This window comes from Podarcis liolepis, assembly GCF_965112155.1.
Source record: "Podarcis liolepis genome assembly, chromosome: 6".
Lineage (NCBI taxonomy): Eukaryota > Metazoa > Chordata > Lepidosauria > Squamata > Lacertidae > Podarcis > Podarcis liolepis.
Window position 1 is genome coordinate 22,546,813 of NC_139559.1, and position 18,406 is coordinate 22,565,218.

Below are 18,406 nucleotides of genomic sequence, written 5' to 3' on the forward strand. Positions count from 1 at the left end.
TCCTGATGTTCCATGACCCGGGTCTAATAAAGCCTTTGTTTCTTCCATTGATCAGTTCTCATTGATTGAATGCCTAGAATGAGTAACCATTTCATACTCTGAAGGAAAATGTACCTTTCACCCACCTTCCGCCCAGAAAACCTGAGGTTGGGGATTGGGTGTGTCACACAGTAGGTAACCTCCAAGGAATTGGGAGGATGGAGAAGCAGAGGCAGAGCACAAGGCAGCCAAACATTTGGCTTCCTGGAGTGGCGTGGATACACACCACTTAGCTCAGCCAATGTCAACAAGAGACCTGAGGGAATAAGGCAAAACCAAACAGATTGACACTCCTCAGAACAAGAGTCATAAAACCTGTGCAAACCTGAACAAGTGGCACAACAGCCTTTTTATACTGTCCAAATCAATAACTAGACCTCGCTAAGAGTGTTTGCCGACACATAAATGACACCCGCCACAGATTGGTTCACCGGGTTTATGGCTCAAAGCCCTAAGCTCCTAATGGAGACTGTCGGCTGGGGCCTACCGGCCTCCTTCCTCCCAAGACTGACTCCATGTGCAGTTGCTAATCAGTCACCAACTTCTGCTTACAGTCTTTGGAAAATTATAGCTCCACGACAAGAGATTTGTAAGCACGTGTCATGTCTGAGTGCCTTGCACATCTCGTTGGGTGTAGCTGCAATCTCTTCCCGCAGCAAATATACCCATGGCATTGGCTGTCATTTGGAGTGGACTTTGAAAATGCAGGGCTGATTAAAGAGGAGGAATGAAGTCACACAGAATCGTGGAATTGCAGAGTTGGAAGGGAGCACGAGGGTCATCTAGTCCCGCCCTGCAACGCAGGAATTTTTTGCACATCGTGGAGCTCGAACCCATGACCCTGGGGTGAATAGTCTCATGGTCCGTAAATCCCCTTTCTTCCTTGGTCTGTTTTCAAAACTGCTTTCCTGAATTGGGATGCAGAGGATGTAAGAGAAAATGGCAGTTTGGAGCTATTCAGTGATGTGTGGAGAGGGAAAACCAAAATTCTTTACCAAGAAAAGCCCATCTCTGTGATCTAAATGAGGTTTCAGTTTATTTGCGGGTTGTTGTTTTTGTGTGTGTGTTTGCATAATTGATTTTACTTCTGCTTGCTGGGGGAAGAAATCTTTTCAGAGCAGTAAACCTCCAATAGGGACGCGGGTGGTGCTGTGGGTTAAACCACAGAGCCTAGGACTTGCCGATCAGAAGTTCGGCGGTTCGAATCCCCACGGCGGGGTGAGCTCCCGTTGCTCGGTCCCTGCTCCTGCCAACCTAGCAGTTTGAAAGCACGTCAAAGTGGAAGTAGATAAATAGGTACTGCTCCAGCATTTCCGTGCGCTGCTCTGGTTCGTCAGAAGCTGCTTAGTCATGCTGGCCACATGACCTGGAAACTGTACGCTGGCTCCCTCGGCCAATAAAGTGAGATGAGCGCCACAACCCCAGAGTCGGTCATGACTGGATCTATTGGTCAGGGGTCCCTTTACCTTTTAAACCTCCAATATCCATTGGGACTCCAGACTAATGGACAGGTTTTTATTATGAATGTTTCGTAATGTGTTGATCACTGCCCTGAGATCTTTAGACAAAGGCCATAATAATAATAATAATAATAATAATAATAATAATAATAATAATAATAATAATAATGGTAGTCTCACCAGGTTAAGTTCAGGTCAAACCTGAACTTCTCCTTTCTTGGTGAACAGGGGGCAGTGTGTCCTCTTCTGCCAACATGGGAACATGCAGCCCTTCTGCAGTCTTCCTTACCTGGGTTGTGCAGTGGTGCCTGTGCAGAGCAGCACCAACGATGGAGCCATCCAGCGCTATCTTCCACTTCTCTGCTGGCAGCAAAGTTGGCAGGGCAGGTGGGGCTCCCGCAGGAGCACTCTCCTTTCAGCTTCCACCTCATGAGGAGGCTACCTCATCCTGCCTCATAGGTGGGGCTGGCTTTGTTGGTGACGGCATTGATTCTCTTGAGCGTTTGAGAGTCATAACAGCAGACAGTACTCCAAGAGAGAGAGAGACATCACAGCTGTAAAAAAAAATATACAGGAAAAAGCAGTCACCTGTGTAAGAAAAGACATTATTCCCAGTGTGTTTTGAGAGAGTTATATCTGCTCACCTTTTCAATTTTGGAGATCATTTAAGATTAAGGCAAGTAGATCTGCTCTAACCTATTTCAAAATCCACGTGTCACTATCAAGCAGAGTTGACAGTATTTGGCCCGGTTTACGTGTAACGTGAATCCAAACCATAGCTTAATGTGAATGAGCAAACATGTGGGTTCCCAGAGAGGAAATAATGGTTGTTTTGCTCCTCTCTGGTGGCTCTGCTGCTGTGCTGCACTCAGTGAAGCCATGGTTTGGCATCTGAACCCGGGTTTGTGGTTTAACTCTCGCCAGACAAACCGCAAGCCATAAACAAGGCGTGTCTTATCGCTTATAGCAGGGGTCGGCAAGGTTTACCTTGCCTGGACCAGTTCACTCCAGTGGAGATCCCTCAGTGGGCGAGATTATGCGCACCCGCAATTTCCAGCGTCTGCGGAAGCGAGTCCCCGTGCCACGCTGCGCCAGTTTAGTGCAGCGTGTGGGGGACTTGCTGAGTGGGTGGCTTGGTTTGGGGTGGCTTGTGGGCCAGTTAAACGACCCCTGTGGGCTGCTTGTGGCCCATGGGCTTTAGGTTGCCCACCCCTGGCTTATAGTTTGTGGTTTGTCTGAGAGAGCCAAATTCAGACAACACGCTAAGCCAAAGCATGGCTGAGTTCAGTGCAGAAGCAGAATGACCAGAGGAGGAGTAAAGCAGTCACAATCTCCTCCGTGGGAGCCTAGACATTCACTGAGCCATGCTTTGGCTTAGCGTTAGATGTGAAGAAAGGGCACTGGCAGCTTCCTGTGCTCACAGAAAAAAACCTAAACTTAATTAACAGCAGTACTGAATATGTTGTACCAGTCTGTAGCCAAAGAATTGGCTGGCCAGTTAAAATTTATATGTAAAATTCAGCACCACTCAATGACTTTTTAGATTCCTTACTGTCTGGGGGCTCTTTGCTATCCTCCCCATGGCCCACAAATAATCTCTCCAAGCAAAACTGGCATTCCCTTTCCTTCCTCAAAATGGACAATGACTATTCCAACAGATTGTTTCCTGAGCACTTTAAATACTTGTGAACATTCCATGACATCACAGCAGCTCAAGACGTGTGTAAGAGGCTTAACGGTTGCAAATTCATGACTACTTTATAACACTAATAAGTAGGACTTGACAGCAGCTTGTTTATGCTTTTTGTGCATGGGCATCCAGTGGAAAAAACCACACACTTATAACACGCATGCTATTAAGGATTTACTTTTAAAAAACCTGCTATGTTCACCATAAAAATGTGAGCAACAAGCAGGAAAGACTCAGGACTATATTGAGTCTCACATGCTTGCAGACCATCTTTGCACCTGGCATATCTGTGCATATTTTGTACATCCCTGAGTTTATCATAAGAGGCAACTGTGGGGTGGCTCTGTATTGTACCTGCAGTTTGAAGTCGCCTTTCATGGAAAAGGGAAAGTTACTTGGATTCAATGACTTGTCACTAGGGGGCGATGAGAAGTCAACAAAAGGAAGCTGAGAGAGGAACCCTAGCAGCTACTTTTTAGTAGCATTTAACTTAAAACATATTCCTGCCAATAGGCACGTTAAATGAATATTTGTGTACATTTGGCAAGGAACATGCCTACTAATATCCATGGATTTCTGCACTCCTTATTTATTAAAATGTCTATCCCATCTTTCTGCAACAGTAAAACATAAAATCACAATACAATAAAGCACACTCATGGGTAACTGCAAAATAGTAACTCTAATATTAAAAATGTAATTGCATTTGCATAGTTACATAGCTCATACTGGAATAAGAAGAGTTTTCTGTCTGCAATTCTAAATGTGTTTACTCAGAAGGAAGCCACGTTGTGTTCAGCGGGATTTATCTCTTTGTACATGAGTTGAGTATGTTTAATAGGGCTTACTCCTGGATGCAGGTGACGCTATGGGTTAAACCACAGAGCCTAGGATTTGCCGATCAGAAGGTCGGCAGTTCGAATCCCCGCGACGGGGTGAGCTCCCGTTGCTCAGTCCCTGCTCCTGCCAACCTAACATTCGAAAGCACGTCAAAGTGCAAGTAGATAAATAGGTACCACTCCGACGGGGAGGTAAACGGCGTTTCTGTGCACTGCTCTGGTTTGCCAGAAGCTGTATGCTGCTCCCTCGGCCAATAAAGCAAGATGAGTGCCGCAACCCCAGAGTCGGTCACGACTGGACCTAATGGTCAGGGGGCCCTTTACCTTTACTCCTGCGTAAGTGTGCAAAGCATTGCAGCCTTACAGTAAAATCCTATGCATGCCTACTGGGAAGTAAGTCCCATTTAGTGCAATGTGGCTTCATGGAATGTGCATATATCTACCTGGGAGCAGCCCCACTGAATTCAGTGAGACTTACTGTTGAATAGGGGTTTAAAGAACTGTGGTGTTGGGCTGCTGTCATAGACCCATATACCTGCTGGGAGCATGCCCCATTGAACTCAATTGGATTGACTTTTGACTAGGTGCGCATAAGTTTGCATTGTTGGTGTCTTCAGTCAAATAATTCCTTTTTCACACCTTCTGGAGTATCAATTCATCCCCTTGCACAGAAGCCACATTTTATTCATTTCCAAATCATTATACTCCAACAGCGTTCAATTCCCCTTTCTGCAGACTGCAGCTTGCTTGTGCAAAAAGAGGGTTCATAGGATCATGAAATTGCAGCGTTGGAAGGGACCCCATAGGTCATCTAGTCCAACCCCCTGCGATGCAGGAATAGCAACTAAACTAAAGCATCCATGGCTGATGGCTGAGGTTTTGCTCAAAAACCTCCATGGCACCCCACCTGCATGTACACCTGCAAGGAAGTGTTTGGTTTGGGTGGCATATCTCCATCTCCATGCCAGCAGAAAGCTTACCAGTAAGCGAGAAAGGAACTGCCTTATCTGCTCTCGGTATTGTTGTATATCATCAAAAACTGGAAGTGCTGATGCCCGAGAGACGCAAGTCAAATTCTTCCCCTTGTCAAAAAGCATTTGGGATGGGAAACTAGGAACAATAATATACAGTGTGGTTGCAGTGGGCCCTGGGAAACCTTATGGATGTGGATTTGACATCATCCCAACCCTTAAAAGACACACCAGTTAAGCCATTTTCACAACAGAGCATCCTTTTGCATCGGTGCAATTCAGCTGCACAGTCTAGCTCCCTCACCTGCGGCTCATTCTGCCAGCATGTGAGAAGCCTTTATGTGCAAACAACAGAGTGGCTTTGCACACCTACTGAACATGCAAACAGCAGTATCAGACATTCCATGTGTCTCTATTTTCCAGTCCCAGATATACAGAAGCCATCCTGGTTTCTGATTTGATCCCAGAACATCCCACTTTTCCTTAGGATGTCCCTATTGTCATTGGAGAAAGGTTGGAGGGTATGGAGTTATGCAACCCTCGAGCCAAGCAGATAAGTAACTATACAACCTTTAGAAGACATCTGAAGGCAGCCCTGTATAAGGAAGTTTTTTTTAAAAAATGTTTAATGTTTTTATATATATTGGAATGCCCAGAGCAACCCAGCCAGATGGGTGGGGTATAAATAATAAACTTCTTGTTTTTGTTGAATAGGACATCCCTATTTTCATCAGAGAAATGTTGGAAGGTATATAACTGGCCACATCCACTCCAGACATTTAAATCACATTTAAATCACATGCCTCCCCCTGCAAGAATCTCAGGAACTGAAGTTTACCTCTCACAGAGCTAACCTTCCCAGCACCCTTAACAGACCCAAGATTCTTTGGGAGAAACCCTGTGCTTTAAATGTTTGGTGTGGATGTTCTTTGAGATAAAGTGCTGCAGACATGCTACATATTTATTACATTTAAACTCTTTGACTCCAGGCGAATCACATGCAGACGCGAGTGCATATTCAGCAGCAGCCACTTTGGAAACGTGGTCTGTTCAGCACAGGATGGTCATGGGACATGGCCACAGTAGCACAGCTCTTGGGGCTACCTTACGAAACCTGTTCCAGCACTCAGCAGCACTCCTTAAACTCCACAGCATGAACTCCTGCCTCCAATCAAATCTCATTGTGACTGGCATTAAGGGGATTATCTTAGCCCTGCAGCCCACACTCCAGCTGGCTTCTCTTTTGCTTAGTCAGACAGAACATGGCTCCCTGGACAGAAGTCCCTCTCGGGGTGTGAGGCTCCTCTAGCGCTCTCTCTCGCTCTCTCTCTCTCTCTCTCTCTCTCTCTCTCTCTCTGGAGAACCATCAGGTCCATCTGGAACATGAATGGCTATGATTTCCTTCAGGAAACACCAGGTACTGGGTCCTACTAGGACTTTAATTTTGACCATCAGCCTGCTTGGGGAGGAAAAAGTATTACTGGGTGTTTTTCCCTCCCTCAAGTGTTGCCAGAGTTTAACCAAGCAAACTGCGCAAATGGTTGCCTTTAGTTGTACATCTAACTTCCGTGCGTGTCACTGAAAAGCTCCCAGAATCTGAAATGTGAAAGTAAAATCTTGATTGGTTAGAATGTACCTTTCAGTTTTAAAATTCATTCTCCATCCACATTAGCAACATTCACACATGCACCCAAATATTTAGTGCATGGGAATGAATGTTTTGAATGTTAATGCTACTTGTGGAAACACCCAGAGGGGTTCCCTCTCAAAGCCCCCTCCCCATAGGAGAAAACAGCACCCAGATTCATTGTTTATGCAAACATGTTAACAGCTTTAAACTTATCAAAGAAGAGTCAAGCCTGGTGCTTTTTTTGTGAGGATTAGTACTCTTGAGTTTTCAAACCTGATTAGCAGGAAGTTTTCTTTGCTCCTTTATTGTCCGGTAATTTCTGGGCAAACATTCTCTGAAGCCAACATATCACAATAACCCGTTTGGCCTTCAGATTCTTCTAGATGTTTGAGGTTCCTGGAACTGTGGAGAAGCTACTCACCCATTTCGTCTCTATCTCCCAGAACCCCCTTCGAACCGCTCACTGAAACAAGCATCTTCTCTTTGCCCTAGAGTTATTAAGCTACCATTGCTTGTATAATGGATGTGGCTGAATTCTCAGCTTTTAGAAAGTTTCAATTGAGGGGGACGAGAACCCAAACCACATGGGAGTAGATCTAAATTTACCTCTTCTGTAAGAGGTATTCCCGTGGCAGCAGCTTTTGTGCAAGGCTGCTGAGAGGCTTCATGAGTGAGTCCTCAGGGCAAACGTGTTATCCACTCATGCACCCCAAATATTGCAAATTTAGAACCAGAGCCTTCATTTAAATAACAAAAAACCCTATGTTGCTGTCTCTTTAAATGGATTCCCTTTCCATGGCCCTATTCCATGACATATCTCTGGTTGATGCCTTCCTGCTCTTTAGTGTTTTTGGCATAGTGTACAACCCAAAAATACAGGGCACGTCCCTAGAAAGATCAGGTAATCCTTTGCTCTTAAGACTCAGGATCCAAATTCTGTGGCCTACATCAGCTGCGCATCCCATACCGATCCGGTAATAATTACCTTTTGTACCTGCAGAGTGTGAGGATTTCATTCTAGCACATCATCCTCAGAATGAATCATGTGCTGGCATGCCCTAAGGGAAGAGAAACACATTTAGAATATTCATATGGTATAGTTGCTTCAGACTACACATTTAAATAATCTCTTATGTTTCATTCCTGCAGTTTGAAAACAGAGACCCCAGGGGGAAGAAGTCTAGCTGAACCTAAACCTCTGCCTGTTGTACTAGTGTTCCAAGTAGAATAATAGAATTGCAGAGTTGTAAGGGACCCTGAGGATCATTTAGTCCAACCCCCTGCAATGCAGGAATATACAGCTGTCCCATATGGGGACTGAACCTACAACCCTGGCATTATCAGCACCATTGAATCAGCTCTAATTGAATTTGAGATGCTCTGCTACTGAGCAACAGCAATTCCCTGAGGGTAGAGGGAGCCACTACGATGGCATGACTGCTTCCCACACTGCTTAGAAGCTCTGGACCACCATGTTGGTGTTTTCCTATGGGAATGGTGCTCCAGTTTTTGGAGTTGCACTTCCCACGTGGTCCAGAGGTTTTGATGGCACCCTAGTTGTACAGGAAGGAACTGTGCTGATGTTGTAGCTTCCGCACTGCCGAGTAATGTCAGGGAAGGCTGTGTAAGAGATGCCGAGTAATAGCCACTATTCTCATGCAAGAAGAAGGAAAAACACTGGAGATCTCTGGACAGTTCACACTAGGCTTTCCCCCCCTGCCAGACAGTGGCTTAGCATGGGTTGTCAGCACCCGGGGCAAGGCAAGTAATTTGCGCCCCCTAACCCGTGGATTTGCGCCCCCTAACCCTAACCCCCAGATGCTGCGCCCGGTGCGGCCGGGCCCCCCTGCACCCCCCACGCTACGCCACTGCTGCCAGATCACGTCAAACGCATGCTAGGTTTATGCCCCGCCAACGTTCCCCCTCCCGCAATTAACTTACCCAATATCATCCGCCCTCAGCATGTTTTCAATAAACCAACTTTGGGGACACCAGTTCTGGGAGTTAATCATTGCTGTGTTTATCAGTTGATGATTGATTTATAAAGGTTCATGGCTTCAGCTTGCCACCATATTCCAATTTGTTGAAATGCTTGGTTGACTTAAATTATGCACTTTATGGTTGTAATATAATTTAATTATTTTATGGCAGAACGGGGCATTAGCTAAGGATGGTTTCTGGGAGAAACAAGTGGTGAATGATCAAAATACTATGCTACTAACATGATCTTTCATTCAAGATGGCTCAGCAGATTTGGTTACATGGGCTTTTTTTTCCTTGCAAGTTGTTTGGGTAGCTCATTCACACCTGCATGATTAATTAGAAGAGGTAGAAGATTTTAATCTACCATCCTGGCCTCCATGCAACCCTGGAAAGAAAACTGGAAAAATAAGTAGATTAAACAACTTCACAGCATATGCCAATGCTTCAGAGGAAGGGGCTGTCTTCAGTGAAATAAACATATACCGTATTTTTCGCTCCACAACACGCACCTGACCATAACACGCACATAGTTTTTAGAGGAGGAAAATCCGTAGGCATGCCACCCGTAGGCATTTCCTCCATAACACACACAGACATTTCCCCTTACTTTCTAGGAGGAAAAAAGTGAGTGTTATGGTGCAAAAAATACAGTAATTATTTCCTATTCTTCCTCATTGGAGGTTAATGACGGTTTAAGTCCTGCAGGCTTACTTCGGCCCAGGGCTAACAATTTCATAGAGTTCCAAAATGATTTGTAATCACACTGGCCCTTTCACAGATACATTGCAGTTAGTGAGGGGTGGCTCCTGCCCACGGCCCACAACTTGGCTCCTGTCAGATTTGGATTGGAAGTAAGCCACGGCCATTTCCCCCAAAACCGGGAAGCATCGTTTTGTTCTTGTTTATACAGAAATTTTCTATTGACAAAGGGTTCTGTTGAAATGCATTGGGAATTGTATCAGTCTGTGGAGCTGCCTTTTTTGCGGGGTATATTGGGTGGTTTTTTTGGGTGCCTGTACTTGATCCTTTGTTTTTCTGTGGCCTAACCTACACTGTATCTGTCCACACTCCACGACCCCTCAAATCCCCTTCCTTTTTTCCCCATCCCCAACTTTATTGGGTGAATAGGCTAAGAGAGGAATGAATTGCTTGGATGAAATATCTGAACACAGGGATTTCAACATTGGCCTTCTGTCCCTGGAAACGAAGGTTTGGGTGACATTAACTGCAATCAGCCTGGCAATTTCACTTTTTCAGTGGGAGGGGGGGAACCAGGAGTATTATATTTACGTGCCACCAGAGAATATTTAAATAGTCTTGTAACTGAGCAAGAAGGTAACCATATCAAAGATACTTCTGTAATCGTTATTACAAAATTCTGTAAGGTAAAGGGACCACTGACCATTAGGTCCCATCGTGGCCGACTCTGGGGTTGTGGAGCTCATCTCGCTTTATTGGCCGAGGGAGCCGGCGTTTGTTCGCTGACAGCTTCCGCGTCATGTGGCCAGCATGACTAAGCCGCTTCTGGCAAACCAGAGCAGTGCACGGAAACGCCGTTTACCTTCCCGCCGGAGCGGTACCTATTTATCTTCTTGCACTTTGATGTGCTTTCGAACTGCTAGGTTGGCAGGAGCAGGGACCGAGCAACGGGAGCTCACCCCGTGGCGGGGATTCGAACCGCCGACCTTCTGATCAGCAAGTCCTAGGTTCTGTGGTTTAACCCACAGCGCCACCCGCGTCCCAAAATTCTGTAATGGAGCATTAATAAGCTGTTTGGAAGGCAGTGTTGAAAAGGTGTATCCATTGTAAAAGATGGTTTGCTGCTCAGCTTGTTCACAGTGACCACCTTATCTCATGGTAAACCAGGGATAGCCAATGTGGACCACAACTTCCATCAGCCCCAGGTAGCATGGCCAAGGATTTGAGATTCATCTTATTAGATCTCTATCCTGCCCTTCTTCCCAGGAGTCCTGGGCAGTACAAAGGAGACCAGGCAACATCCCAGGACGGGATGATGGAGGTTCCAAAATATGTGGAAGGCACCATGTTGGCTACCCCAGTGCAAGAGCTGCTTCCCCAGTGGGGTGAATCTGCAGCAGTAACCTCCCAGCAGCAGCATTGCTGCTGATTACTGGAAGAAGGGGCACCAAGGAGGCAGTGATGTTGGGGGCTCTTCAATGCTCCGGTGGAGCCAATTTGGAACTCCTGCCAGTGGAGCCCCAACTTTGCTGCTGCCTCACTCCTGCTGAGAAATGACAGCAATGCTACTGCTGCCGCCAGGAGGCTATTGCTGTAAGCTCAGCCCCACTAGGTGAGCTTCTCCTGCCCTCCAGTAAACCATAGTTGATGGTTTCCCATAGAACCAAGGATGGCTCCCACTTTGTTCATCTACCTCTAAGCAGCATGAACAATACCCCACCCCCGAATAGCGTTATGACTGAACCACGGGTTGTGGTTTGTTTTGCTGCAAGCAAACCATGATGCAAAGCCAACATTTCATCTTGGCTTCCTGATCATGGTTTGTCTGAGTAAAGCAAATCACAATCTCTGGTTCAGACAAAATGCTAAGTCATCAGTTGCGGTTTGTTGCTCCTGCTGGCTAAAGGCGAGGAGATCAGAAGCCATCTGCATTTCCAGGGCTTTTTTTCAGCTGGAAATCAGTGGAACTCAGTTCCAGCAGCTCTCAGGTGGGGCCATTGCCATTATAAGAGAACAAGGGAGGTGTTCATGGTGAGTTCTGGCACCTCTTTTTCTAGAAAACAGTACTGTGCATTTCCATGATAAACCATTAAGAATTAACAATGGCTTACAGTGATGTGTGAATGGGGCCTATATTTTTCAAGGTTGACACTTCCCGTTCTTTCTCCTTTCTCAGGTAGTGTTTGTTTATTACTGGGCCTTTGATTACATCTAGCACTTTGAGGATGTTTTAGTTCCCTTTCGTAGGTTGATTCTGATAATGTCATGAACAGCCAAAAAGGGCATCTTTTGTGTGTTTATATGAACTTCCAAACAGAACAGTTCAAGAAAGAAAGGATTCAGATGAGATTTATAAAAGGCCTATAAATCAAATTTTATGGGGAAGGCTGTGTATTTGGTGGCAGAATTCAGGTTCTCCACACATGGCTTTCAGCTAAAATCTAAAATTACTATTGGTCTTTCTGTGCATGCTTTTTTTTTAGTTATAACTAATGGCAGCTGAGCATTATGGTCTCTAAGGAAAAAACCAGACTGTCATCAAAATGAGAGAACTATTTACAGAAACCCAGACCCTGCAGACATTATTACTGTTATTAATATTTCAATTTGCATTGTGCTCTGAAGGAGCCCAGAGAAGTCATTATCAGTATTTTAGAAAACAAGGATGAAATCACAAGTTGGCAACCCTACTTTCAGCAAACAGTGATGGTCAAAAAGGCATAAAACTGGTTTAAGTTTGCAATGCCGTTGTAACCTCTGCAAGAAACAGTGCTAAGGTCATTCTGGTAGCACTGACACTTCCTTGGTCACCTGTTTATAAGAGATGCAAACACCACATCTCTTCAGGTAAACAGGAATCTCCTAGAAAGAATTGGTCTAGACAGCCAAGGCTAGATCAGCAGATAATGCACAGGAACTCAACACTGGAACAAACAACTATGTCAGAGGATAGTGATCAGTCATATGACCTGAAGGGTAGGGGTGGGGGGAAATCACTATCACACAAGGAGTCAGTGCTCCATTCCTGAATACACTGCCCAGGCCAATTACCAAACTGATTAATTGGTTCAGTGTGATCTCTCCTTACCACAACACCATTTTCACGTATTTGAAGAAAATGGGTGATGTTTAATTTAATTTACCCAAGGATTTTCATTTATTCAAGCCTTAATACAACTGAGGCGAGAGGTGACGTCTAATGTAATGGCTAAGAGGCTGAGCTACAAATTGGAAAGTGTCAGGTTCAAATCTCTCGTTTGCCATGAACTCACTATGCCATGCCCTCCAAATTTATAAAAGCCACCCTAGCAGCTTCTAATTCCAATCCAGGGATGTCCTGTTTCGGCTCCTGTCCTCTGGCCACGCCAGAACGCAGGGCCAAAAGACAGGTGGCTTTTGGTTCCACACTGTGGCTCGTGTCAGTTAGTTAACACTGAAAAAAGCGGGCGGGGGGGGGGGCGGGAATAAACTTGCCCCTTCTACTTTTCTTCCTCCTTCTTTTGCGGCACTTTTGGAAGCTGGTGCCAGCAGCAGAGGCGGTGGCTGTGTCTTCCCCTAGGCTGTGCGGACCAGCACAGCATCTTCTGAGGCGGCAACGCTGAAGGCCAGAGGACAATGATTGGAGGGAGGAGGGAGGGGAGGAAGTGGGTGAGTGACAGTGTTGGTGTGTTGCTCCAATTTTCCCTCTTGAAATGTTGGGGGGGGGGGCGGATATGCTATGCAGCCTTCATCAAGCCGGTCTCTCTCACCTCCATCTAAAATACAGGATAATAATAGAATGATGCACCTTCCACTTGGTGCTGGCAAAACAGCCATCTGCATTGGGCTGCCATACGCCCAGATTTTTCTGGACGTTACTGGGATTTCAAAGGTGGAATTGGTGGTGCTTTGTCCTGGAACTTAGGCAAGTCAACTTTTGGGGTGTCTTGGTTTTTACTTTTTGAAATACAGCAACCCTGCACCTGCAGAAGCAGGGTGGAAGTCTTCATTCATCAGCTGACAAGCCAAGAGTTTGATCCTGTTGGAGCTGCTCTCCCAGCATGTTCCCTGTGTGGAACAAACTGGCAAACCAGGTCCCTCCCACCACCCCGTGGGTCTACTTTGACAGGTGAGCCTACCTATCAATCGCCTGACGTCATCAGTGTGGACGGCGAGATAAAGCTCTGGTCCACCAAGCCAAACAGGCTCCTCACTCCTGCCTTATAAGGGTTGCTGTAGTTACTGTAGTTAGATGATGCATGTGGCCGTGCCTTAAACTTCCAAAATATTCGTCTTCCTCAAGTAGAGAGTTCTTTTGGATGAAATGAGCATCGTAGATTTACCATGTCTTTTGTAATGTTTATCACCATAAAAACAGAGCAGGTAGAGTGCAAACAGACATCTAAAGAACAAATAGAGCAAATGCTAATTTTGCATCAGAATCCCAGCTAGAAACAGCATGGAAGCCCCCATAGCCGCCACACTCTGTGGCAGATGCTCACTTGACATCCTGACAGTTGAGTCGCCGCTTAGTGGGAGGTCAGCATAGTGAAAACACACCAGCAGGAACACTGCATTTGCGCCACACTGAACTCTCCACTCTCTCTCCTGCTAAGCAGCAGCAACACAACTGTCGGGGCTGACTGTGAATAGTGATTTCATCCTTCCCATAGAAAATGGCCGTATGAGTAAAGTATGATTTTGCTGTTTGTGTACGTAGTCAAATGGCTATGCAAATCCAATTCCACGTCAGGATAATTGACTGTGGATTCCCCACAAGTTTCCAGCAACCAACTAATGTCCCATGTATCAGAAATGCATTTACACTTAAAGATTTCCTTACTTTTCCGAGTTGACCTTGCATTGAAATGGAGTGTAGAAGGGGAGGGGAATTCCATCTCATGGCTGCCAGCTGTTTTCTTTTTTTTATCTAGCAGGGCTGCTCTTCAACAACTGCATGACAAGCACAACATTTACTTGATGAAGCTTTTTTCTAACAGGGTTCCTCCACATGACCTATTTAGTGAGCATTCAATCCTGATTTGCTTGCACAAAGCTTATGCGGAGGTTAGATTATGTCCGGTCTTTCTTGAGCATTCATTCTGATTTGTTTGTTTGCAGGGAGGTTATTTGACAATGAACATGCATCCTGACTTATTAATCATTGATTCCCCCCCTCCCAATTTTTTCAGTGCATATCCCCATCATTTCTCATCATTTATTTCTAAGGGGATTTGTTGCACTAGGGCGATAGATTGAATCTACTTGAATTGTGCAAACCTACATTGCCAGTATTCATTTCACTCCCTCCTGCAAAATGCTGACAGTCTGGAGGCAACCCTGCAGTGAAAGGGAAAGCTTTGCTTGCTGAATTCCTGCTTGTCATGCAGTTGTTTTAGTCACAGGAGCCCTGCTAGATAAAAAGTTGGCAGCCTTGCTTGTTTCTGACAGAGGAAGGTCTATGCAGGAAATGCATTGGTGGGGTGGGGTGGGGTGTGTGCAGGGGTGCCAACTTTAATAAAACTGGGGGAGGGCAGGTAAGCCCCGCCCCACATAATCGATCGCATAACGTGGCACGCACACACCATTTGAATGGCAATGCCCATGAAATTTGGGGGGCCCCACATCCCTCAAATATTTGGGTGTGTGTGCAAAGGGACCTCCTGTGTGTGCTCTCTGATTTTAGGCACATCAATAAAACAGATTCCCGAGTTCTTGGTTCAGCTTTGGGAGTGCTAACCCAGAACATCACCAGGAAACGTGGATCTGTATTTTCTACATGCATTTTCACTAGCATTTGGAAGCCAGGCATAAAAATTGTAGAGGGGTCTACACTGGCCTTGCAGTGGCTCCTATCTATAAGACAAGCCAAAGCTATTTTGCTGCCGGGAACAAAACGGGAAGTGTCATAGTCACGGTGCATGTTACCCAAGGTTAATCAAGTTGTTTTAGCACCCCGGGAGTAAAAACGCAATAAAATGAATTCAACAACTAACATTTGCTGCCCTTTCATAACACTGAAGAGCAGCTGCCTGAGGTGAGTGAACTTGTTCTGCTGGGCTGGCGCTGCTTGTCTGTCATGTGACAAACCAGTGCAGTTGAAGCCTCTGTTTGCCTGAACTGTTTACCTGGGTTCTGCACCAGTTGCATACCTGACCCCTTTCTGAGCTGCAGCATGGATGTACCCCCCCTGATACCTATATCTGCTGCTTTTTCCTTTTCTTCCAGTTGGCTAGTAATCCATAAATGTGCTTCATCCTTCTGATTCAGCCGAATTCCACAGGGGTGGTTATTAACACGTGGGGGAAGGGGGGGAACTGCTCTGTAATCATTTAAGACATGAATTCAGGCAAAAGGCAAACGGGATTTGATGGTGTGGAAAGAAGATCCCTGTTTACTAATGTCTGACAAAATACAAGCCTTTGCAGGCTTTATCTGCTTCATTTGGAAACAGCCGGAGAGCAAATATATACTCAGGTCATGGAAAAGGGGCAGGAACAAAATATTGACTTTAGAGGGGTGGGAATAATCATTCTTTTTAAAAACTTTTGAAAACTTGGGTGCCTAGATCCAAAGCAAGATCTTGCACAAGGGCTCCAGAATTCAGCCTGGCAGCTTTGTGTGCCATTTCTTGCAGTTGTTAGCAAGTCATGCAGTAAACTATTCTCTGTTAATTTTTTAATGCAAGATAAACAGGCCGAGAAATGATTAGCACAAAAGTAAGTTTGAACTAATCTGGGGAGAATCAGAAGGGATGAGAGCGAGAAAGCTGTTCTGGAGAGTTATCTGTTAACTACATCAAATGTCTCCAACTGGAGTTCCTTCCTTCCTATCTCTTTGGCTTTCAGTAGCCAAACCCTTCTACATTGTTTTCGTTTTTTAATCTTAACCAGTGGCCCAAAATGAATACTTCAAGCACAATAGACGCTTTCGGCTCTTTCAATTAGAGGCTTTTTGGAACTACAGGCGACAAGGATCTTCCTACCTGGTTGGTTACTGGTGATCAGAAGGTTATCCTCTTCCATAGCCACAAAAAATGGGCCCCCAGATCCACTCTTCAAAGGTGCACAGCTGCTCAGGCATGAAAAGCTGGTTCGCAAACCTTTCCTGCAGCTCCAAGCACTGAATGTCAGAGCCTGGGGAGAAGCATAACTAGGTAGTTGCTTGGAATGGAGTTTGGTCAGTGGTCGGAGATCTATATTCTCAGATAGATAGGACTTTGTCCACAAACTGGAATTTGAAATTTCAAAGGGGGTGTGTGTGTGTGAAAAAGCAGAAGGGACGGTTTGAGATGATTGTGCTGGCGTGATTCTTGTAACTCAGGTACTCCTGCCCAAACTGGCTTACCACATGGGCTAGTAAACAGAAGACTGAATAGCCTCAAATAGGCAGCCTTTGCGCATGTACACTTAAACATTCATCTCTACAGAAGCAAGAGAAAATCCAAATGATTTTAAATACAAGGAAGGCCTCTTTATGGAACATCAGGAAAGACACGAACTTTTCCCAAACTCCTCTGAAGCAGACTCCATCACCCACCTTAGTGAAAAGGGTCAGTTCTCCTCCCACTTCCACATTACCCATGTAGTTTGCATGGCAAGACTTCCATTAGAAATGGGTTAGCCAACGTGGCACCCTCGAGAAGTTGTTGAACTCCAGTCAGTCCTAGCCAGTATAGCTAATGGTCAGGGAGGATGGAAGGTGTAGTCTAACAACATCTAGAGGGCACCAAGTTGGCTACACCTGCATTAGAACATTAAAAGATCCCTACTGGGTCAAACCAAAGGTCTATGTAATGCAATATTCCTGCTTTCCATAATGGTGAACCAGGTGCCTTGAAGAAGCCTACAAAGCAGAAGTACAAAGAACCCATCCAGTGCTGATGTTGCTCCACAACAGCTGGATATTCAGTGGCAGCATACAGAAGTTCTGTATAGACATTGCCATGGCTCGTAGTCATTGGTAGAAACTTTCCCCCATGAATTTGTCTTGCCCCTTTTAAAGCGTTGGAGGTAGACAGCTTTAAATAATGCATTTTAAAAGCAAGTGAGATGCTTCTTTCTTCTCCCAAGGATGCTTTCTGCCCCCCCCCCCCCAGTTGGGCTGTCATCTTGCCATTTCCTATCAGTTAAAAACTGTGTCTAGAAACTGCATACACTGGTACCTCGGGTTACATACGCTTCAGGTTACAGACTCCGCTAACCCAGAAATAGTGCTTCAGGTTAAGAACTTTGCTTCAGGATGAGAACATAAATCGTGCTCCGGCGGCACGGCGGCAGCAGGAGGCCCCATTAGCTAAAGTGGTGCTTCAGGTTAAGAACAGTTTCAGGTTAAGAACGGACCTCCGGAACAAATTAAGTACTTAACCTGAGGTACTGTATATGGGAGTTAAAATTTCAAAAGCTTGAGGAGAGGGCAGGGCCTCTGGAAACAGCTTTGCTCACTGTCTTGCTACTGAACTGTGAACTTATTCCGAGGTCATATTCACACCATACAGTTAAAGCACACGACTTCCCCTAAAGAACCTTGGGAACTGTAGTTTACCACCACCAGAACCACAGCACTCTTAACAAGCTGCAGTTCCCAAAATTCTTTCTGGGAGGTGACCTAAGCCATGTTCCTGTCCTGTCTCTATTTGGTACCAGAACTTGTAATGTCACTGCACACACCACAACTAAACACAGGCAAGGCTATAGATCACCAGCCATTTACCCGCTCTGTAGAAATGCATTGTACACATTTCCATCTAGATTAGAGACAGTGCATGTCTCCCCTGTTGTTATTTTGAGTGGAGAACAAAGGTACAGCTATGTGCTCCCTTCCATAGTTTAGGAGCAGATGATCATGTTCCTGCATCAAACTGCCTCATAGTGCTGAGAAAAGTTAACTGGCTGGTGCTCCCCTGCACCTGGTAGTGTGGAAGGCAGGGAGATCAACAGTAGGAGGTGTCAGAGCCAACCAGTTCTAGTTTTGTCTCCCTCCCTGCTGAGTTCTATAAGAGCAACAACTAAGGAAGGGGAAGCTGGCAGGCTTTGCCCCCCAATGGACTGGTTCTAAGTAAGAAGGTGGATGGGGAGGGGGGTCACTGAGGACAAACTGAGGTTGGTGGTCACTGT

At 45.6% G+C, this 18,406-nt stretch overlaps 1 protein-coding gene and 1 long non-coding RNA gene across 2 annotated transcripts in view; one reads left to right on the plus strand and one right to left on the minus strand.

Moving 5' to 3' along the window:
- The window catches only part of LOC310709040 (hepatocyte nuclear factor 4-alpha), a 65,848-nt gene that overhangs the window by 11,002 nt on the left and 36,440 nt on the right, over nucleotides 1-18,406 (plus strand). The window lies entirely within an intron of this gene.
- Nucleotides 831-16,449, minus strand: LOC310709127. The gene is made up of 4 exons (XR_014527327.1): nucleotides 16,276-16,449; nucleotides 7,615-7,687; nucleotides 1,789-1,993; nucleotides 831-947 (listed from the first exon to the last, which is right to left on the minus strand). It is a non-coding gene; the product is annotated as an uncharacterized lncRNA (long non-coding RNA).